General features: G+C 42.5%; 1 protein-coding gene and 1 long non-coding RNA gene across 2 annotated transcripts in view; one reads left to right on the forward strand and one right to left on the reverse strand.

Annotated features, from left to right (window-relative positions):
* Positions 1 to 24,495, forward strand: part of KCNB2 (potassium voltage-gated channel subfamily B member 2) — a 277,227-nt gene that overhangs the window by 183,782 nt on the left and 68,950 nt on the right. The window lies entirely within an intron of this gene.
* Positions 1 to 24,495, reverse strand: part of LOC116833157 (uncharacterized) — a 111,768-nt gene that overhangs the window by 911 nt on the left and 86,362 nt on the right. The window lies entirely within an intron of this gene.

The raw sequence follows: 24,495 nt of genomic DNA on the forward strand, positions 1-24,495 counted from the left end.
AGATCCAGAGGATCTGGGTCTTGGGGTTCCCCGGGCAAGGTTTTGGGGGGACCAGAGTGTACCAGGCACTGGAATTCCTGGTTGGTGGCAGCGCTACAAGTACTAAGCTGGTAATTGAGCTTAGAGGAACTCATGCTGGTACCCCATCTTTTGGACGCTAAGGTTCAGGATGGGGAATTATACCATGACAGGTAAACAGACACATTAGTTTATTCATTATAGTACTATTAGAATAGTTACTTTTTAAACGGGAAGATGCAAAAACAACCAATTCATTTTGATACAAAGAGAAGTAGTTAATGTGGAAAAGGTGGCATTGATAGGATATTTATAACTAACATAGGCTGAAAAGTTGGAGAATGGAACTAAATCCCAGAGATTTATCAAAGTGCAAAGTACAGGTGAAAGTATATTTTTAATGGGACACGGAATCCATGTTTCTTTATGGTTAGACACTCTGAAAAGGCATTTTAGGTTCCCACATCTACTCCGCAAATTTTGATGGGTATTGACATAGGAGACATCAATGATTTAGTTGAGGAAATGTGGTAAAATTTCATTTCATGGACAGATCTTTACTTCAGATCCAACTTCAAGCTGAAAATCTTCACATTCAGCTTTGTTTCTGAATTAATTTGTCCTTTGTCCCCTCCTACTCTCCTGGTCCTCCCATATGTCTCCAAGCATCCTCTCCCACAATATACACCTACAAACTGACCTTCCTGACCTATCTCCAGAGGGATATTAGACTTCATTTCCTAAAAAAGAGTGATTTTCATTGGAAACTAGAATTCATGGATGTATAAACTTCTTAGTTGATCTTTATTCAAATGTATATCTGCCACAGCCCATTCTAAAGGTACCCTGAAGAGTGCTTTCTATCCTGTTGTGCATGTCACTGCATCAGTGGCAAAGAAAAGAGGAAAAACACAGTTTGTTATCAAATCATAAAATTCATGTTCTACCCACCTAACAGGCAAAATGCCACAAGCTAAATTTCTAGATGAGATTTTTATTGGGATCATGACAGATGTGACATTATTATGTCCTGGAAATTTCACATTGTAGGACTCGTAAGGATATAAAGCACTATCTTTTACAGCTGGGATAATGATTATGATAAAAAATGCTGTGCTAATATAAGTGCCATTTGAACTATTTACTGTAACATCTGTGGGGGGATTCAGAAGAAGATACAGAAATGTGTTTGGGGACATTTCTTCTAATCTCTAAATACATAGATACAAAGGAAATGGAAACTACCAGTTTACTTACTGGGGAGGGGAAAGTTTTCTAGTGTATTAATAGAAATGGGCTCAAGCCACAAAGTTCAGAGCCAGATCAGGATTTTTGGTACTTCACAATCCACAGATGTTCAGATTCAGGCATTTGGTCAATTCCGTTATAAAGATAGATCTGGGTTCCCATTTTGATGACTCCAAAATAGGATCTTTGTTTGGACCTGGCTTTTGCTTTGGGTCCATCTGTCCCTAGAAGTAAAAGAATTGTGGTTTTGAATGTAATTGCTTAGACTATTTTAGTTGTATTACTGACGTACTTGGTATTGTTGTACTATAGCTTGAGTTCTCCAGAATCACTGCAATGTGGACTTGTACCAAGTAGCAAATGCGTATATGCAGAGCTGTATCACGTAGATTAAAAGCAGATTTTGGTTGAGTTTTGTTCATAATTAAAATGCCCCTTCTCCATGATCTGTGGTGCAGAATTTGTGAAAATAAGAATAATTAACAGATTAAATCTTTGAGGATGGTAAAGTGACTAATAGGAAAATCAAGTTTGCTGATGAAGTAGTGGGTAGTGATTTTTTTGATTCCCTTATGCTCTAGTTGTATAAATTCAATTAAGTGTTACTTTAATATAAAAATGCATCTTATATAAATATTAAAATTAAATATGAATCTGGATGATTTAGGGGATTGTTAATAGGTTCACACAGCTCTGTCTATACATAGCAAAAAACATAATCAGTCATTGACCATTGAGTCACGTGGGTGGGAGGGTGGGTGGGGGTGTACGTACGAGGATGACCCTAACAGTGATACAAGGATGCAGCAGTATGTACCACGAGAACAATAATAAATGTACTCTTGACACTAATTATTGCCTCGCCATCATGCTGCTCAGCATGACAAATGAGGGAGGCTGCCATCTCATTTACATCATGACATAATTTTAAGTAAGGGCAGAAATAGATAATGCTCCTTTTACTCGGCATGCAGCACTCAAAAGGAGAAGGGAAGTTGTTTGTCAAAAGAGCTGGTTAAATAAATAAACTTGCAACTGTTATATCCTTGTGGGCAACAGTTTTAGGAAGAAATCACTAGAGACACAGAGAGCTGTAGATCTTAAAAGCAGACATTTATTGCCACGCACTGAACTTACCAAAAACCAGCCAAAACTGGCTGGCCTATCCCCTAATAATCTAACTGAGTTGCCATGGCAACAACAAGATTCTATTACCACGATGACCAAATACACAACAGATTCCTCCCCCCTTAATGAGAACATCCCCTAAATAAAACAAATGCTAAACTAGAGAAGGAGAGTAGACTGCCTCCGTTTCTGGCTAGACCCTGGGGATTATTTTGCCCCATAACCGTGGATTCACCCTACCTAAAGATTCAGCCATTGAGGAGGCCTTCTGTCTTTTGGTGGATTATGGTGCACTTCTGGTGGTGTTGCACCTGAAAGTGTCTTGGGTGCAGGCCTGACAATGGGCTCAGGGTTCATAGTGCGAATGGGTGAGGATGTGGTATCAGCTCATTCTGGGGAGGAGGGTATCTCTGCCACCAGCAGTAATGGAGGGGGAAAGTCAGGAGTAGGTGACTCTTGATTCGGTGTCTCGCTGGAAGTGGTGAAGTCAGGCAACTCAACTGAAGATGTGTCCTGAGGACTGGTATTACCTGGCAACAGCTCATCTATATGTTGCCGCCAGGTGAGATCCTCTGCAGTCCAGACTTGTAGGAAACAGATCCTGTTTGAGCGATGACAGTGGCAGGGACCTATTTAGCTCCAGAAGTATAATTCTGAGGCAAAATCAGCTGTCCCGGGCTAAAGGTTCGGTCTTTTGCCCTGGGTGCACGCCTGATGACTTGATCTTGCTGCTGACATTGCACAATTTGTCAGGGTTCAGAAGATTTCAGCAGATCAAAGCAAGTGTGCAGCTGTCGTCCCATCATTAGAAAGGCAGGGGATGCCTTAGTCATAGCATGAGGTATGTTTCTATAGGATAGTAAGAAGGTGTCCAGATGCTTTTGAATGGATAATTGTCCCCTTGCCAATTTCAAAGCTTGTTTCATTGTCTGAACAAATCTTTCATCTAATCCATTCATGGATGGATGATATAGTGCTGAAGTGATGTGGTGTGTCCCATTTGCCTTCATAAAATTTTGAAACTCCTGAGAGACGAACAGTAGTCTGTTGTCACTCACAAGTTGTTCTGGCAGACCAAAACAACAAAGAGTCCCTGTAGTTTTTGGATAATACTCTCTGCAGTAGTGGATTGCATTATAGAGACTTCTTGCCATTCAGAATGGGTGTCTACCACCATCAAGTGGGCCAGCAAAGTCAACATGAATACATTGCCACAGGTTTTCAGGCCAGTCCCATGGGTGTAGGGGGTGCCCACTGGGCTGTATTCCTCACATCCTGACATGACATACAAGTTGGGGGGGAAGAATAGCTCAGTGGTTTGAGCATTGGCCTACTAAACCCAGGGTTGTGAGTTCAATCCTTGAGGGGGTCACTTAGGGATCTGGGGCAAAAATCAGTACTTGGTCCTGCTAGTGAAGGCAGGGGGCTGGACTCAATGACCCTTCAAAGTCCCTTCCAGTTCTAGGAGATAGGTATATCTCCAATTATTTTTTTTTCTTGCCTTCTCTTCACTACCACTGTCCAATTCAGGCCACCAAAAATAGCTTAGTGTAATTTCCTTCATGTGCACTATTCCACAGTGACCGGAACATAGCTGTTCTAACATCTGTGATCTCAGTGGTGGTGGGATAATGACACATCTCCCCCACAACAAACAACCAGATTGGATTGATAACTCCGTCCTCCTGGACATGTAGGTAACAAGGTCAGGTAAGACTGGAGAGGTTTGTCGAGATGTTCCATGCGTAACCAGGTCCATAACTTGGGACAATACTGGGTCAACATGAGTTACCTTCTTTACCTGAGTATCAGTGATGAGTGTATTCTCTATCTGTTCAAAGTAAAAGATTTCCTTCTGGGCAATATCTTGACATTTGACTGGCAAAGGCAGCCTTGAGAGACCATCTGCATTGCTGTGCAGAGTGGATTTACGATATTTGATTTCATATGTGTGCACTGAAAGCAACAATGCACAAGATTACATACAACTAGCAGCTAACGGGGGAATGCCTGTATAGGGTCCAAAAATTGAAGTCAGAGGTCGATGGTCTGTGAGAAGCGTAAATTTCTGTCCTAACAGGTACTGATGAAACTTCCAAATTCCGAAAACGATTTCCAATGCCTCACATTAGATTTGGGCATAGTTAATTTCTGCTTTGCTTAGAGTGCGTGAAACAAAATCAATAGGCTTCTCTTCTCCTGAAGGCATAATGTGTGACCCCACCACTCCCACTCCATAAGGGGAGGCATCGCAGGCCAACTGTAGGGGTAAGGATGGATCAAAGTGCATCAGAACGTCAGAATTTAGCAATGTTAAATACAGCATCACAGGCTTCAGTCCACTTTGAGGCCTTGTTCTGCTCAAGGAGTTCATGAAGTGGTTTTAGCAGTGTGGCTAACTGTGAGATGAATTTTCCATAATAGTTCAATAGTCCTAGAAATGAGCGAAGCTGGCTAACATTTTGAGGAGGGGGATCCTCCACAATAGCCTTAACTTTTGCAGGGGCCTTATGAAGACCCGTAGCATGAATGATGTGTCCCAAATATTCAACAAAGGGCTGGAACAATTCACGCTTGTCTTTGCGGACTCATAGGCCATAGTCTTCCAGTCTTTGTAGGGTAGCCTCTAAATACTTTAGGTGATCCTCCTCATTCCTTCCAGCGACTAAGATGTCGTCCAGATAGCACTGAACTCCTGTCAAGCCACACAAGATCTGGTCCATAGCCCTCTTGAACAGGGCGGGAGCAGACGTTTTTCCAGAGAGTAGGCGACACTATCATTAAGGCCCTTTATGTTCACAATAGTCAACAGCTCTTGGGACTTTTCATCGATGTGCATCTGTAAATACGCTTAACTCAGATCAATCTTACTGAACTTTTGTCCCCCAGCCAGGCCTGCGAAGAGGTTATAGATGCGGGGGAGTGGGTTTTGCTGTGCACACAACACTGGATTGACAGTGACTTTAAAATCACTGCAAATCCAGAGGGAGCCATCTTTCTTCATTATTGGAATGATAGGAGTTGTCCATGGGCCTATGGGTAACTGATATGAGGACTCCATTTGTGACTAGGTACTCCAGGTCCATTTCAACTTTCACCGTGATGGCATATGGCACAGTTCGGGCTTTCAGATATTTTGGTTGACTGTCAGGTTTAATGTTCAATGGCACAGTGATTCCCTTCATACTTCCCAGATCCTGTCCAAAAACATCAACATGTTTCCTTAATATAGCAGTCAGACTGGTTTCTTTTTCTGTCATTTGGTGCACTTCTGCCCAGTTCAGCTGAATCTTCCTAAGCCAAGACCTACCCATTAAGGCTGGGCAATTACCTCTCACCACAAACAATGGCAATTTAGCAGCCTGTCCATTGAGCTCCACCTTAACATCAGTAGTGCCCAACATGGGTACAGCTTCTCCCATATACGTCTTCAGAACGGTTTTTGTTGCCTTAAACAGAAGATGCTGTAACTTTTCTTCATACACAGTCTCAGAGACCAGCAAGATGGCTGCACTGGTGTCCAGTTCCATGCATATAGGTTTGCCATCCAACAATGGAGTTACCCAGTATTCAAGTGAGCCCACTGCCAAAGACAAAATGTGGAGTGGCACTTATTGTGATGAGGTGTCTCCCTGGGTCTGCTCTAGGGTATGCAGATTTCCCTTTTTGGTTGGCCAGACCATAGGACTCTTTCTTTTATTTACAGACACACTCAATATGTCCCTTTTTGCCACAGTGTTGACACACCAGGTCCTTACACCAGCATTCTGATGCCTGGTGAACTGGCTTACCACAGTGGTAACATTCCTGACTCTCCACAGTTTTGTGGATAGGTTCTTGTGACACCTTATGCACCCTAGGGGATGCATAGATGTATTGCGCCTCCTTTGTAGCCAGTTCCATGGAGACCGCAATATCAACAGCCTTCTGTAAGGTAAGCTGAGCCTCTACCAATAGGCGCTTCCATATAGCTTCACTGTGCAGACCACACACTAACCTGTCACGTAGGGCATCATTTAACATCTCCTTAAATTCAGTGTTCCGCAAGCTTTTTCAAAATCGTTACAAATTGTACAACTGTTTCGTCGTCTTCTTGGTCTCTTTTGTGGAACCTATATCTTTCAGCAATTACCAATGGCTTGGGGAAAAAATGGGACCCCAGGATTTCCGCAATGTCACTGTAAGATTTAGTCTCAGGCTCAACAGGGTGTAGTAAGCTGCATAGCAGGGAGTAGGTCTTAGCCCCTACAATACTTAAGTATACTGGCACCTTCTTCTCTTCTGTAATGTCATTTGCAATAACAAAAAGCTCAGAACTCTCAGTATATACATGCCATTGCACTATAATATCCTCAAAAGGTTCCAGTGGCCCTGTAAGTGTAGCCATGGTTTTAGTTTCAGTTTGCAGTCAGTGCAGACAAGCCAGTTCTCACCCCCTTCCAGCAGAAAAAAGGGGCTTTTTTTGCACTTTGACTTCTATTTCCTTCTGTTGCTAGGGCAGCACAGGATTCCCACCTTCATCACCATGTTGTGAGATCCTTGGAGACAACAGTTTTAGGAAGAACTCACTTGAGACACAGAGAGCTGTAAACCTTAAAAGAAGCCATTTATTGCCACACACTGAACTAACCAGAAACCAGCCAAAACTGGCTGGCCTATCCCCTAATAATCTAACTCAGTTGCCATAGCAACAACAAGATTCTATTACCACGACAACCAAATACACAACAGCAATGAATAATTAATCCAACTAATTTAGCCTTTTATTCTGCTGTTGGAATATACACACAAGCAGATCATAATTTCCATGAATTTATCTGTTAACATTTATTCAGGTAGTATTTTTAGTTCATAGTCAATTCTGCTGATTGATTGTGAACAGTTAGCTGTGAATATTCCCTATTTAAAATTGGAGCTGTTTTGGTTAGTCTTAATGGGTCAGAAGTTTCTGTTGCCTCATTAAACAAGCATGGAAACATTAGCAGTGCAAATATTGCTACGTACAAATTTAGTGTTTCCACAAACACTGATGCCAAAAATATCTCAAACACTTGGAAGTTCAGAGAAAGCAGCACAAAAGGGGCCCAGGTACTGCTAAAGCAAAGTAATCTAAAAATCAGAGTGAATATTCATGGCAGACTTTTTTTTCAGTATCCTCCAAGCTCTGTTCATCAGCCAGGATGACAGCACCTTCCTGACACCAGCAATTGATAGCAGGTGATAGAGAGAACCTGGAGAAGACACAGCCTTAAGGAGCTGGGAAGGGTGCTAACAAAATTTCCTAAACTGACTTTATCAGGGAACATTAGATTTCTAATAACTTTAAAAGTATACAACACAGAAAAACAACACTGTTCATCAATAGGAGACATGGTTATTAACAGTGAGACAGTTTTCAGTATATTGTAATAAAAATAAATATCACCCCTAACATTGTAACAGGTCTCGGACTCCACGAGGGGAGCACCTTAGAGGCAAAGGAACAACTGCCTGTAATGACCATCCTACAGTTGGCTTGAGAAGGACCTGAGCCACTTCAGGACACTTCAATTCATGCCTGTAGCCTCAGAAGTATTTGGTGATTAATGATCTCAAATGCCATAGAGAGGTCCAACAGGATAATTATAGATTCCTTCCTTTAATTATGGTCAGGAGGAGATCATCCAACACAGCAACAAGTGCTATCTCTGTACTTGTTACATAATGCCTTATGTCCTTGTGAAGGGTGTTCCAGGCATTCACTCCCCCTGCTGAAAATCTTGCTGCTTTGGTGCACCCCTTTAAGAAAAGAGTGGCAGCAAATTCTGGATCTTCAAGGTTGCCTAGAAAGCCTTTCCTAGGTGTGTTGCTGATGGAATCGGGGAGTCTGGGTCCTCCAGCAGTTAGAAGGGCTGGGAGCAGACAGCAGCACATCAGGGCTTAGCAGGCCAAATAAAAAAGGGGCTGGATGCTTCTATCAAATGGCCGTTCCTGGTGAAGGGGAGGGAGGAAGGATCTTCTCTCTGCTATAACCCAGGAAGCCAGTTCTGGCTGAGCACACTTTGCATTTGTCATTGAGAGACCTTTTCAATTTACTCTATGCAAGTGTAAAGTCCGATGGGCTGATCTGAGTTATACACTGATTGGACTATTGAAAACTAGTTGAGCTTACTTTACTTTATTGCCTACTGGTGGCTCAGGTGAGCTGGTGAGCTGAAGACTCAATGAGTAGGTTGTAGGATACTGGGAGCAGACAGGTGTCATTGGAGACTCTTTTGTGAGCTTCCCCATTACCTTGCTTAAAAAGCAAAGTTAGACATCAAGCAGTATTTTGCTCTGCCACTATCTTTCTGTGATGGTTTCTCTAGTATTATTTGGACTATTGCATTCTTTAAGGTTCTAGGGTTGACTCTCCTCATCAAAGGAAGTACTGACAGTCCATCAGTGGGGATCCTGTATGTTTTCTACTTGTTTACCATCCAGAAAGGGCAGTGGTCAGAGTGACACTGGTGGTACTTTTTGCCATCATTGCTTCTATCACTACATCTTGTGTGGCTAGATCAAATTCTTGAAAGGAGAGTATGGGGGAAAGGTGGATAGGTTCTTCTCTCCCTGGAAGACAAAGGGTTATGTGTTCTAAGGCTGACATCCCTCTTTCTAAACTTTGTGACAAGTTGGCAGTAACCTCCATCAAATCACCCTTAAATTACAGCCCCTCTGTTGACAGGTGTTAATACTTTCCCAGCAAGGTTGAGTGGTTGCTGCTGACTCACTGAGGCATGTTGTTCGTTCCCCACCACTTGGCTATAAGGGAAATACAACTGGTTTTCTAGGGAAAAGAGTGGTATGAGCTGAGCATTCCTGAGCTAGGAAACTTAAGAGCAATGAAGGCTAGGAAGGTCGTTTGAGCTGAACTTTGTTGTACTGTTAATTTCTGTGCTTCTGAAAACAGACTTCAGGAATGAGGTAAGTGTGGACTGTGTTAGAGAGCAGGTTGGGAAAAGCATCTCCTCCTCACAAACATGGCCATGGAGACACAGAAGGGCTCCTGGACCATCAACCTATTCTGCTTACCACCCACCCAACCATCAAACTACATGGATGAGGGTGTCCCAAACTGCAATCAAAATTGGAAATTCAAGGTCCTGCCAACCCTTTTGTGAAATTTTGGTTCTTTTATTAAACAGTTGTATTCCTCTCCCTTCTTATGGATCAGCACAGGGGAACTAATAGAACTATAGAAACATGCACAGCCTGCTTTTTCCTAGACTAGAGAGTTGCAGTTCAGGGATGCTGGAGGCTCCATCATCCCTTCTTTGCCTCTGATTAGATCACACCACTCCACAGCCCAGCATGTGCAGCTTTTCAGTACATGCATGTCCCAGAAAGCTGTAAATAGACAAGGCTTTTAAGCCGTTCAGTAGTGCACAAGTCCTGTGGTTTTGGATAGGTCACGTCTTTTGAATAAGAAATTGTTTTAAAATGTGAAAAAAAAATGGGTAAGTTGTTTGTTACATGCTGTGTTATGTGATGCTTGCTCCTCACTGTACTAGAAAGCACTGTGGTTCAGCAGTTTGAAATGATGTATAGATTTGGAAAGATGATGTCCTTTCTTACCATCACTGCCATCTTACAAGGAGGAATGTGTAACTAATGGCCCAGACCATATGACACCATGACACATCATAAACCTATTGTGTAATTCCTAATTAGAAGCAAGCAAAATGCAGCTCATGCAACTAAGCAGCCAGGTTGTAAACTATAGAAAGATTATATGAAATAAGCGGCACACATTAAACCAGTGATTCAGACTGCCCTCAAAAGAAAGGCATAATCCATTCAGCACACACTATTCAAGAAAGCATGCTCTCCACTGTCAAAGCTTCAGGAAATTGCTAAATTTGAGTTCTCAAATTATAGAATGTGGCTGTTGCATAATATTATAAGTTAATTCTGAAGAATTTGGCTTATTCATCAAGGAGAGACATCTTTCACCGGCTACAAGCTGGAGTAAGCTAGTGAAGTTCCATACAAAACATTGTCTGCCAAGGCATGCCATTTAGGAAACAGCTCTAACACTTGCAAAGTATAAGGGAGATTGGTTATTCCTACCTACCTCCACCTCAGTGATTCCTTAGGCCCCAAATTTATTCAAACACATGCCTAACTTTATGCAGATGAGTAATCCCATTCATTTCAACTTAAAGTTAAGCATATGCTTAAGCATCTCATTGAATGTGGGCCTTAGATTACAAACTACTTGCAGTAGGGACTGTCCCTCATATTGTGGTCACAATGTCTACCATGGGGCCTTGTTCCTTGAGCAGCTAGGATTGCCAACTCTGACTGAAGCTATTCTGGGAGATTTCTTTTTCCAACCTGACATAATGTCATTTTCTTAAAATATCCTATTAAAATATCCTGGATAGCTTTCAATAATCACTGGGAGATCAATTCCAATTCCGGGAGACTCCAGGCCAATCCTGGAGGGTTGGCAACCTAATGAGTGGCCTTTCGGCACTATCACAATACTAATGCTACTACTAATAATAATTAATTTATGATTGATACCAACCTGTGGGTCTAGAGAGCCTCCATGTGTCAATTTACTACCTCAGTTCATGAACATGGTGTGTTTCTCTGTGTGTACTTTTCATTCCCGCTCCAAATGCAGGCCTGGTCTACACTACATAGTTAGGTTGACGTAAACTGCCTTGTGTCAACCTAGTCATGGAAGTGTCTTCATTTAAATTTGGCTTCCATTGACTTTCTATGCTGATTTTAGTAGCACCACAGTCAATGTAATTAGGTCAGTGTTGGTTACGTTGATAGTTACTGGCTTTCAGAAGCCGTCCCATAATGCCCCATACTGACAGTACAATTGATACAAGCACTCCTGGTGAGGTCACACATCTACAACACAAGGAGCCAAGTGTGCACACGCAGGTGATTTAGTAACTGCAGTGGCTGTATGCTGATGTAAGTTAGGTTCCCATAATTCTGTTATGTAGACATGGCCTCAGACAGCAACTTTCTCAATGTTATTGAAGAGTTGCAAGGAAGAGAGCTTTATTGTAACAGGAACTTAGGGCTCTGGGCTGAACTAAGTGATTTTATTTATAACTTTGTTAGACATCTGTTTGCAAATCTGCAGGGTCTGGTACTAACCCTGCCAGAGATTTGTCAACCTCATTATTGAATTGCCAGGAGCATTACCTAGAAAGGTCTTTTCATTCAGCTGATAAGGAAGACTTATCAGCTGTGGGCTTGGAGGCTACCCAGGGTTCTCAAACATCTTGAGAATATTCAGGGTTCATCTAGAGCATTCTGCTGTATGAAATTCAGACTTTTTTATTTTGAAGTTAACTTTCTCCTGTTCCTGAGGGTAAAGCAGTGGCTTTTTTAAAGTAGTCCTGTGTCCATTTCAGCACTCCCAGTGTCTGTGTCACACTGGGTAGGAAGAATATAATGTGATGGCACAAAAGGGGCAAGGCTTCATTCTTAGGATTGATGATGTCTCCTAAGAGTATAAGCCTTGCTGGGGGAGGAGATGCAGTGGCTAAACAGAGATTCCTGGAGGCATTATCCTTTTGTAAGAAATAATGTGTCTGTGAGAACACTGCATGACGCGAGACTTGCTACAGCTGAGAAAAAGTACACTCAGCACTCCTCCAGCAATGCTGGTGCATTAGGAGATGGACTTTCCATTCAGATATACCGCATTAGGGACCAACCGTCAACAACTCACCATACCAAAAACTATGCCCCAACAAAGTCAGCTTGCAGAATGAACTAGGAGGGTGAAAGACTTCCTTAGCCTCCTGGGTCCACAGAAATTATTTTCCCTTGAGTCATAAACATGGGCAGGCAGTTACAATTTGCAGTACTAGAGAACAGATACAGCTATAGAACATTGTGGATTTGTTAATGCTCTGCTGAACTCAGAATACTTCTTATTCAATTATCTTTAATACTTTAATAGAAAGGTTTGATTTAGGGTAATTACGATAATCCTAGTGTTGTTCCAGATAAACACCCTGGAAAATATTCTGTGTTTGATTGTCAAAAAGCTTTTCCTATGAATAAGGAAAATGTGTCTTAAACTGGGATTTGAGAAAGATGGAGAGTCAATGAGGTGGGAAAAAATTCAGATGCTTAAAAAAAGTCCACATTAAAAATTGTAGATTACTTTACTAGGACCTAATATTGCTCCCACTGAAGTTAATGGGATTCTTGGTTTGTCTTAAATGGGAGCAAATTGAGCCCTATGAGACTTCCAGTTGTAACCCTTCTGCATGGTTCCATTGGCCTGACTGGAGCTGCCCCTCCACATATAGAAGTCAAACTATGTCCATAGTTATAATAGGTTAATAACCCTGTCACATGACAAAAGTCACTCTCCTCTGACTCTAATGGCTACTGTTACATGATGTGCAGAATCCAGAGTTCTCAAGGAGCCTAAATACTGGAAGAAATATTCAGTGCTTTATTATGGATCCAGTCAATAATAACAGTTCAGATACTTTCTGCTCTTAAGGCTTTCTGAGAAGCCTGTCCAAATGAAAACACAGCACTTTGCTACAAGCACCATTTGGTGTGCATGCAGAAGAGTAATCATTGTGAAAGTTTATTGTTCCAGGGTGTAGAGGCTCCAAGCTGATCAAAGAAAACAATTTGCTTCCAAAGTTCTAGAGGTTAACAGGTCTCTTGTAAATAGAACTTATGTAAGCTGCAATTAATATGGAAGAAGCTGTACTAGGACATATATCTGCAAGGAAAAGTGTGATGTTTGCATCCACCTCTACATTCAGCCTCAGCCAGCCCATATGCTGCAACTTTAGCACAGTTTTTGTGTGTGAATGATGTATCTGGCAAGAAGGCCATCAAGGACATTGTAAGCCCCAAGACCAGACGTTCAGAGATCACGTGGAGAATTCACAGTCCTGGTTCTCCACTGCCTTGCAGAAAGCATGTTAAGATGTTACTAAATGCATGTAAGATGCTGCTAAATGAGAATGAAGGTATTTTACCTCCAGTTTGCATTCACTTTGCGGAGAGGTAAATGACTACATAAGATGCAAGGCAGTTGACAGGCCTTATATGTTTTGATACGTCCAGTGTAACCCAATCTTAATACAAAAGAGCTGGATAGAAAAACCTTCAGCTTCTAAATAGAATGTTGTTGATGTTAATATTTAATTGTAGGAAGCAAGAAGGTGCTTGTGAATAATTGAAAATTTTCCAACAGAACAATTCTGTTTGGAAAATGCTGACTGGACAAATTCAAAACTTTTCATGGGGATGTATTGATTTCATCAAACTTTTTGATGAGAAAATATCAAAACATTTTGTTTTGGCAAGGTCAAAACACTCCATTTTTGATGCTATTGTTTTGTTTTAACTATAATTTTGAATAGAGAACAGTAGTCAAAATGATAAAGTCAAAACAAAACATTTTGACCTTATTGGAACAAAACTTTTTGATAAGATCAAAAAATATTTTGGATTTTTTTTTCACAAAAAAATCAGAGATTTCAATTTTTCATCTCAATTTGGGACTAAATGAAATTTCAGAATCTCAAAAAATCCCACAAGACAGAAATTCAAGTGGTTTTTTGGCCTGCTCTAAGTAAAACCTATCACCACATTCTACCAAAGGGGTGCTGAAGAGTGTGGTCTGACTACCTCTTTAAAGTTTTGGGTAACTGTCTCTCACCATGTCAGTAAAGGCTTTATAAAGTCTACCTGTCTAAAAAGAGGTCCTGAAGCCGGGTCTCTTTCACACTAACAAATGGCACAGTTGCCAACCTCGCAGTCTGGGTTTATTTTATCATTGTTTACTATTTTCCTTTCAGTCAAAATAAGATTGCAGGACCATCTGAGCAGATATTTACATAACTGTGAAAGTTCAGAGCACACTGAACGAAACAAAATATGTTTTGACTAATTTATGCAAACAAAACATATGGTAAAGGTTCTGAAGCAGTCATTCTAAAACCTTCAAAAAATACTAGTATTCCAAGAAGTCTGGCAGTGGAAGAATTGCATCCAAACTCTGTTCTGTCCTCTGAAACTGGAGAAGATTGCTAAACGCTTCAGCTCCTCATTGTATAAATATGATTAGTTTACTTTACCCACTCCAGTATAGCCATCTCCAAGAATTACAAAATCGTTAGTAGGGCTCCTAAAAATCATGAGTTTGGCTTAAATCATGAGATTTGTTTTTAATATATTTTTGATTCATTTTATTTACATTCTGGTCGTTGAAACTTTAGGGTCCATTCAGGTCATGTTTCAAGCTTTTCTCCCCAATCATAAAGGCTAGAAACATACTTTATTTTTAAATGAATGCTGGGATTCTCATATATTGACATGGCTCCAGGAGCGGGAGCTTTAAGAAAGACACCAAATATCATGAGAGTTAGCAACATTGCCACTTGAAGGGATAATTTCAAGATTATTAGGCCCAAAAGTCAACATACCCACACATTTGTCCAATATTGTTCTTATTAAATATCAGTGATGTGTTGGTCATTAAGTCCTTGATATAGCAGAAAATTAGAGAAGAGACAGGACTTCGGAAAACTGGATTCACAACCAACTCTGTTACAGACTTCCTCTGTGACCTCGTAACATATGTACCAGATTAAGTGTTCACTAATTTGTCATGCCTCCATTTTTGTGTGCTGAACATAAATCCCACTCTGCCTGAATTTCAGGGGTGATGAGGACTCAGCTTGAATCAGCTCCCTTGTTTAGGTGTCTAAATATGGATTAAGGCGCTAACTTTATGGGCCCAAGTTGAAAATTCTGAGCATCAAGAATAAGAAAGGATTTCAAAGTTCTTGACAAAGAAAACAATGTATTATTCCCTTTTTCAGATGGGCACTTAAATGCAGAGAAATTAAGTGATTTGCCCAAATTCATACATTTACTCAGTGGCGAAGTTGGGAATAGTGCACAGGTCTTCTAATTTCTAGTCCCCTTCTAGCCTACCTCCATGCTTTCTTATCTGAGTAGTTGTTGCACGTATCAGATACATTCAGCCTCTCATGTACCAAGCACTCTTGTTTTGCATTTCCTCACAGGTTACCATTTACATTTACAGGCTGTAGGAGTCTTACTCTTTGTATCTTCTGGTCTTTGCAAAAGACAGAAGAAAATTGAATCCTGACAGAACAGGCTTCCAAATTCATTCTCCTCTTAGTATTACATCTGTCCATGCAATACCCTTTGGCATTGCACTGAAATTTATTTTTTCATTATATTAATGGCAGTGTAAGAGATTATTTCTCCAGTCTAACTCAATGATAACTCACATCCAAAAAACACCCATACTTTTTGCCTTATGGTGGTTGCATACAGTTGATTACCAGTCTTGAAACTTGTTGAAAGTTGCTGAGGACCCTTGTATTTAAATGTCAGATATTCATTTTGCTTTTGCACTCTAGATTTTCCATTTTTGATCAGTTCTTCTGATGTTTATATCCAGACCATGTACACGCTTAAATAAAAAGTAAATTAATGTCTGGTAGGCGACTGTCTCTGATCCACTTCTTTTTCATAGTGACTTGTGTAAGGCTTTGAATGTGACTTTATGTTGCCCTGGTGAAATCCAGATTGAGTTCATTTGTGTGATGTGACTAGAGTCTTTGCTCAAGCCCTTTTATTCAACCTCCTGGATCATGCTCTCACTGAAGCCTATGACAGAGCTGTAATTGACTTCATTGTAGGCAGAGGTGTGTCCATTGTGATAGGAATAAGTGTTCCAGACAGTTTCCCAAACTCCAGACAGTCAGTCAATCTCTGGCTGGCAAGATTCAAATATGGAAACTTTAATTACATCAGTGCAGTGCAGGCTCACAGGAGAGGAATCCTTATTCATTATTATAGTATTCCTTCTCAAGTAACTAATATCATTCCTTATAGTTCTACTCTCCATGTAGCTGATGATTGTAAAACACATAAAACTCAGTGTAGTAATGTTGTGCTCGTTTCAAACACTTGCACATTTTGCCTCAGATAGAGAGACAAGACTAGCTCAGTATATGCATTATTCCCTAAAGGAATTTAAAAATATCTTACTATCTTGTTAGGGCAAAATTGGCCCGTTTTTAAGGGTGACCACTGCACTATGCATTCTAATAGCACCTTCAATCCCAGGATTTCAAACAAGTTTAAAACATTAACCAATTAAGTCTTAAAACATTTCTGTCAGTATATCCCTAATTTACAGCTGGAGAAGCTGTGACAGAGGTTAAGGGTAAAATTTTCAGAAACACCTAAGTGACCCAACCAGCCTTGTGATCAGCCCTTCCCCTGTGTGCTTAACGAGGGGCAAGAGCTGACCTAGGCTAAAGAAGGCTTTAAAAGCCAGAGGCCAAGCGACCAAGGGGAGCTTGCGAACAGGGGACAGCCAACAGGGGACAGCCAACAGGGGAGTTTGTGAGGGAGTTTGGGAAGGAGTTGGGGAAACCGCTATGGTGAAGAGGAGCCGCGCTGCTTGTGCTAGCACCCCTTCTGTCTCCTCCACCAGCGCCTGTATCCAGACAGACATTCTGTCCATGGATGTCTCTACCCAGATCCTGGTGTGGACTTGCAGGGACTGTGGCCTGCACTTCCCACTTGTTCACCATCAGGTGGGGGGGGAAATCAATGGTGACAAGGTCTCTGCTGGTGGATCTCTCAGGAGGCAGGTGGAGAGTTACAGGAGGAGGTGTCTAGGCTCAGGAGTATCCATCCCTGGAGAAGTACCTCTGATTAGTCTCATGATGAGACATGCAAGGCTGAGGATTCTCTCAGGTGCAGAGGGCTCCTGCTACACCACCGGAGAAGGATGAGATGGCTCTTGCACAGGGAGGAACTGGCAGCTGGTTACTCGGCTGTCAGTGTTCCACCCCTGCTCCCATTCCCACCCTCCTTTCTGGTGAAGAATCGTTATGTTGGCGCTGGAGATGAGGAGGAGGAGGAAGAAGCGAAGCATGCCCCTGAGGCGAGAGATCCCATCTACCACAACCCAGGAGGAAACGTAGGGTTGTGGTGATTGGAGACTCGATGTGACGGGGGACGGAAGCACCCATCTGTTGCCCTGACAGGCCTCTCGGGAGGTATGCTGCCTGCCGGGGGCCCGTATCCGAGACGTTACGAGGGATTGTCGAGATTGTCCGCCCACTGACTATACCCCATGCTACTCATCCTGTGGGAATCCAATGATACTGCGAGAGGTGATCCTCAGCGATCAAAGGTGATTACAGGCCTGGGAGCACGGGTGAAGGAGTTCGGTGCTCAGGTGTGTTCTCCCGATTCTTCCGGTCAAGGGTAGGGGCCTAGGCAGAGACAGATGCATCCTGGAGGTAATGCCTGGTTGCGTGAGATGGTGTCGTCAGAGGGCTTTGGCTTCCTCGACCACGGACTACTGTTCCAGGAAGGAGGACTGCTAGGCAGAGATGGACTCCACTGTAGGAGGGAGAGCATTTTTGGACTCGACTGGCTACCTAGTGAGGAGGGCTTTAAAACTAGGTTCGACGGGGAAGGTGACAAAGCCAAGGTAAATCTCAAAGAGGAACCGAAGAGGGATGAATTGGGGATGCGGGGTTGTTAAGGCAGGGAGAAAAGAGAAAAGTATCGGAACTGGGAGTGGGGGAATCAAATCATTGCCTTAAGTTCCTAATGAAGCCCTTATATCTAGGTGGTAGGAAAGAGAACACAGGAGCAATTCAAGGAGGAGATGCAACAGGGGAAATAAGCAGTAGAAGAAAGTAGGGCAGTTGGCTGAAATTTTTAATGCCTGTACACAAAGCGAGGAGACTGGGAACAGAGGAGAATTAGTAGTACTGGCACAGACAGGAAATCATGTTAGTTGGATATACAGAGCAGTGGTGGGATAGCTCGCTACCTGGAGCACTGCCATGAGATGGGTTAAGCTCGTTCAGGAAGATAGGCGGGGCGAAGAGGGGGAGGGAGTACGCTGTATGTAAAAGAGCTGTAATGAATGTCGAGCTCCACTACAAAATGGGAATGAACAGTTGAATTTTTGGGCTTAATTTAGAGGGATGGTACAAGGGGGATGTTATGGGTGGGTGTTTTGCTACAGACCACCAGACCAGAAAAGAGAGGTGGATGAGGCTTTTTACAGAACTAGCAGAGTCTGTAGATCACAGGGCCCTGGTTCTCGATGGGGATTTCAATATCCTGATACTGCTGGGAGAGAAATACAGCAGTGCCAGCATTCCAGAAGTTTTTGGAGATCGCTGAGGACAACTTCTGGTACAAATGCTGGGGACCCAACGAGGGCCTTACGCTCTTCGACCTCTCTCACAAACAGAAGAAAGAGTTGATCAGGGAAGTAAGTGTGAACGGGCAACGTAGGTGCAGCAGTGATCATGACATGGTAGAGTTCAGAACCTCTGGTCAAGGAAGGAGGAGAGAAGCAGAACGCAACCTGGATTCAGAAAAGCGGATTTGCTCCCTTAGAGAAATGATGGCAGATTCCCGGGAGAGCTGAACTGAAGGGGAATGGTTCCAGGAAGTGGCAGTTTTTAAAGAAACCATGCTCAGAGCCAGAAATACCTATACCGATGTGCAGAAAGAACACAACGTAGGAAATGCCCAGACATGTGCTTAGCAGGGAAACTCAGTGGTGAGTGAAGCAAAAGAAGGAACTTCTACAAAAAATGGATAGCTTGGGACGATGGACTGGGAGGCATATAGATTTGGCTCGGGCCTGCAGGGATAGAATCAGAAAGGCAAAGGGCAATTTGAGCTGAAACTACAGCAAGGATGTGAAGGATAATGGAGGGGGTTTACACGAGATGTATAGCAAACAGAAAGAGGATTCGGAGGTGGTAGGTCCTCTCAATGAGGGGCAGGTATCCTCAGTGGTGAAGATATGGAAAAGGCTTGAAGTATCATTTCCTTCTTCACTCTCCAGTCTTTCGGGCAAGACTTTTCAACTCCCAGACTACTACATGGGAAACACGAACGAGAGGAGGAGAGCAGCCTCTGTGATAGAGGGTTTCAGGTTAGGGACTACTTAACGACGTTTAGACGTGCACAAGTCTATGGACCGGACGAAATGCACCGAGAGGTGCTGAGGGAGTTAGCTGATGTGATTGCGAGTGCGCTGCCATATCTTGAAAATTCCAGGCGAACAGGAGAGGTCCCAGAGGACTGGGAAGAAACAAATGGTACCTATCTTTAAGAAAGGGAGAAACAGGAGGACTCCAGGGGAACTACGCACCAATCAGGTCTCACCTCAATCCTGAAAAATCATGGAGCAGGGCTGAGAGGATCCATCCTGAAACACTTAGAGGTAAAACAATGTGATCAGAAGCAGTCATCATGATTCACCTAAGGTAAATCATGCTGAACCAACCTGATCTGCTTTCTATGGATAGATGACTGGACTTCTGGATGGGGGCAAGCTGCTGATGGTTGTATACCTGGGAACTTAGTTAAGTTTGACACGGTTTCCCACAGCATTCTCATCCAGCAAACTAAGAGTATGGGTTGGAGGAATGGATGTGAGTGGATGAAACTGGCTGAATCAACGGGCTCAGCGGTATATCAATGGCAACTCGCTAGTTGGCGACTCGGTATACAATTGTGTGCCTCAATGCGGTTCTTCTTCGGGCCCGGTTCCATCACCAAGTGGTTATAGATGCAGGGTCATTGATGATGAGAGAGAGATGACAATTAAGTAAGATTTTGCAGATGACACCCAAGTTTGGGGGGAGTGGTGACACGCTGGAGGGCAGGCGATGGATCAGGGAGACTTAGACAAATTGGAGAAGTGGGCCACAAGAAACCTCATGATTCAACAAGGACAAGTGCAAAGTCCTGCTCTACTTAGGAAGAAAAAACCCCATGCACTGCTACAGGCTGGGGACTGTTTGGCTACAGTAGCAGTGCTGAGAAAAGGATCTTGGGTTACGGTAGATGGAAGTTGAACATGAGCCTACAGTGTGCCCTTGTAGCCAAAAGGCTAATAGCATACTGGGCTGTATTAGTAGGGTGTGCCAGCAGATCGAGGGATGTTAATTATTCCCCTCTATTTGGCACTGGTTGAGGCCGCATCTGGAATATTGTGTCCAGTTTTGGGCGCCGCACTACAAAAAGGCGTGGAACAATTGGAGAGAGTCCGGGGGGCACAAAAATGATTAGAGGACTAGAGCACATGATTATGAGAGAGACTGAGGATAGGCTTATTTAGCCTGCAAAGATGAGACTAAGGGATTTTGATAGCAACCTTCATACGTACTTAAGGGTGCTCCAAGGAGAGGGAGCTAGGCTGTTCTCCAGTGGTGACGGAGGACAAGAACAGGGAGCAATTGGTTTGAAGTTTGCTAGTTGCGAGTCGAGGATAGGCGATTTAGGAAAAAACTTTTCTGACTAGGAGAGTGTGTGAAGTATGAATGGGTTACTAGGGAGGTGGTAGAATCTCCAATCTTAGAGATATTAAGGTCCACTAGACCGCACCCTGGCTGGGATTATTTAGGGAAAGTGGTCCTGCCTTTAGCAGGGGGTTGGACTAGATGACCTCATGAGGTCCCTTCCAACCTTTTGATTCTATGATTCTATGATTCTATGACTTAGGAGCCTAAATCTAACTGAAAGTCCATAGGACTCAAGTTCCAAAGTAAATAGGACTTAGGTTCTTAAGATGCTTAGGACCAGAATTGCAAAGGTATTGAGTTGCCTAAAGGTGCAGGTACATGCCTAATGGTAGTTATAAAAATTCCTAAGCAGGTGAGGCACTTAATGCCTGTTGAAATCAATAGGAGTTAAGCATTTAACTCATGCAGATGCTTGTGAAAATCCCAGTGGCCATCTAGCTGCACCTTTAGGTGCTTAAGTACCTTTGAAAATTCTACCCTCAGTGACTTCCACATGATCATACACAAGAACACATATGGCAGAGTGGTAGAATCTGGCACTCCCACAGGACTGACCTTCCCCTCTTATACAGAATTATATGCAGGGCAAGACTAGGGAAGTGCTTCTTGCTCTGCCTCATTGGCTCAAAGTGAGGCATTTTACCTCAGTGATACACAATGCTTCCATCATGCAGGGGAAGCACACCCCCACAAGAGAGTATGCGTTGCCTTCTGTAGCCAACCAACTCTAACAGCCACTGTGGCAGGTAACAGGGCCATGCCTCTTCCACACTCCCTCTCAGGTGACTTGCACCTCATGAGGTGCTGTAGGGGTGCAGCCCGCAATACACACTACAACAACAGTGCTGCAGATGTGCTTGCCTCGTGCATGAAGGTACTACGGTGGTGAGGGTGGGAGATTTCTTCCTTCCTCTACATAATCACAATGGTCCCTTCTGACCTTAGAAACTATGAATTAGAATAAAAAAATTCTTAAGAGGGAACACTAGTAAAAGGGATACATTTTCTTCTAGTGTTTTTCAGTTACTCCATATCGAGCCACTCTAGAAATAAGTGATTCATTCTAGGCTCAAACTTTTATTTGTTGTCACTTGTTATTTAAAGAGAACTATCATGGCATGGCATTAGTTCTATAGTCGTCATCGTTGTTGTCATCATCATGTTCCTATTATGCCTCTGGCGTTTAGGGCAGTGACGAAGCTCCTCCACTCATGTCTCTTTCTGGCAAGTCTTTCAATGGTTCCCCAGCTGTGCCCCAGATTTTTCAGTTTGGCTTCCACAGCTCTTTGTCATGTTGTTTTCGGGTGGCCTCATTTTCGCTTGCCTTCAAGTGTCCATCTTATTGCTACTCTGGTGACGGAATCAGTTTTTATCTGAAGCACATGGCCGATCCATCTCGAACGCCTCCCGGCAATGATGGTGCTCAGATCCTCTTTGCTGCACTGTGTCAACAGATCTTGGTTTGTGATTGTTCTGGGCCAAAAGATATGAAGAATTTTTCTGAGGCAGGTTGTATGGAATGAAGACAGTTTGAACATGTCATACTTTCTCATTCCCCGGCATTCTGCACTATAAAGTAGTGTTGAAAGTACGCAGCTTTGATAAATCTTGAGTTTGGTTTGGTATTGGTATTTGATTTGAGTATTTTGATGATTGCCAGACTGTATTTAAGCTCCTGAAGGTGTTCCTAGCTGTATTGATTTTGTTTCCGGTGTCTTGGCTTGTTCCACCATCCTGGCTGATGGTGCTGCCCAAGTATGTGAATGTTTCTACAGTGATAAGAACATAATCCTCTATCCGTACTGGCGATGGTGAGGTAATATTAAAGCTCATGATATCTGTCTTATTGCGGTTGATTTTCAGTTTAATTTGCTGGCTGAATGCATTGAGTTGAGTTGTTTTTTCTTGTATATAGTGTTGGGTATGTGACAGGAGAGCGACATCATCTGCGAAGTCCAGGTCTTCAAGGGATAAGAAGAGTGTCCATTTAATGCCTCTTGGCATGTCTTCTGTTGTACGCAGCATTACCCAATCGATGGCAATGCTGAAGAGGATTGCAAACATGACACACCCCGACAAACTCTTGTTTTGACTTCAAAACTGAGCTCATGTGATCAACATTGCATGTAAAGTTGAAATAGAAGCTTTTGATGACACTGATTATATGGAAAGGAATATGCCTGCAGAATCCACCATAGGCTGGTCCTGTGAATGCTATCAAAAGCTTTCTCAAAGTCTATGAAATTTATGTAGAATTCCTGTTGCCATTCTAAGCACTGTTCTATTATGTTTTGTAGAGTGAAGATCTGGTCTGTGCATCCATGCCCTTTCTGAAAACCAGCTTGCACTTTTCTGAGAACACTATCAACTGCCTCTGATATATGGTGGATTATGATTTTACACAATACTTGGCTTGGCACAAATAAAAGTGTGATACCATGCCAGTTATTAAATCACTGAGAGTTCCTTTCTTTGGTATCTTCACTATAACCCCTTTGGTCCACTCATCTGGCACTTTTTCCCTTTCCCAGACTGATGTAAATAGAGGTACCAGGATAGATGCTGCTAATTTAGGATTTACCTTGAACACTTCTGCATTCAAGTTATTCTTGCCAGGAGCTTTCCCACATTTTAGGGATTTGATGTCTTGAATGATCTCTTCCTTAATTGGGCTGTCTGTGCTGATATCAAGATCTTTTTCTACGTTCTGGATGTTTGCTTCCTCATTAGGTAGCTCCCTGTTCAGCAATTCTTTGAAATACTCTGTCCAATGCATTTCTTTTTCTTTTTCAGTTGTTTGTAGGTGTCCTTGTTTGTTCCTGATGAGAGTGTTTCTTGGTTTCTCCCATTTACCACTGATAAGCCGCGTCATTTTGTAGACGGTTCCTTGTTCACCACAAGTAGCTGCATCCTCTGTTTTGTGTTGCCAGATTATCAATATAGTGCCATTTGTCCGCTCTCACAAGGCGTTTGACTTCCCAGTGTGCCTAGCTATACTGCTGGTGGTATTTGTCCTTTGGCTTCTGGGATTTTGTGTCTAAAATGTTTTTCTTCATGGCTCATCTGATTTCTGTGGCATTCCATGTGCTGGGTATAATCCACTTCTTTCTTCTCTTCTGCCTGTAGCCTAGGCAGGCTTCACTGCTCTGTTTATAAATTTTATAGTAAATAAATGTATGAATTCTATAGTATCCTTCCCAATTTTTAATGTAACAAATCTTTAAGTTACTCTTAGAAAATAGACTCATAAAAAGGGCAGACAGAAGGAAGTCCATGTGCTGTTTTGTAATATGTCCAGCATTACTTAAACTAGATAAATACCGAAACCCTGCAGTCTTAAATCTGCCCTTTCTCTCACAAAATCCTGTGAGATTAGGAGACCTCCACTAATCAAATGCCAACATTTGAAAACCAGCACCCAATGCAAAATATATTGCTAGGGCCATGGGATAGATGAATTAATTACCCATAAGTCTTCAAAGGTGAACTTTAACTCTTTCACACTGCCTAAAATGAATTCTGAAATCCCAAATTCCAGGTATTTGTCTGCACATCGGTTACTATTCCACAAGCGCCTATTACACTGCTCTACAGCCAAAATGCTTCTGAAATAAATGTAGTCAAACTTTACTAATTCTGGGTCACTGAGAACGAAAATGATGCTTAAAATTGTTGATTGGCTCTAGTCTAGCTGTTGGGCTCCAGACTACAGCAGTGGAATCTCCTG

The sequence above is a fragment of the Chelonoidis abingdonii genome, chromosome 2 (assembly GCF_003597395.2).
Source record: "Chelonoidis abingdonii isolate Lonesome George chromosome 2, CheloAbing_2.0, whole genome shotgun sequence".
In the NCBI taxonomy this organism is placed as follows: domain Eukaryota; kingdom Metazoa; phylum Chordata; order Testudines; family Testudinidae; genus Chelonoidis; species Chelonoidis abingdonii.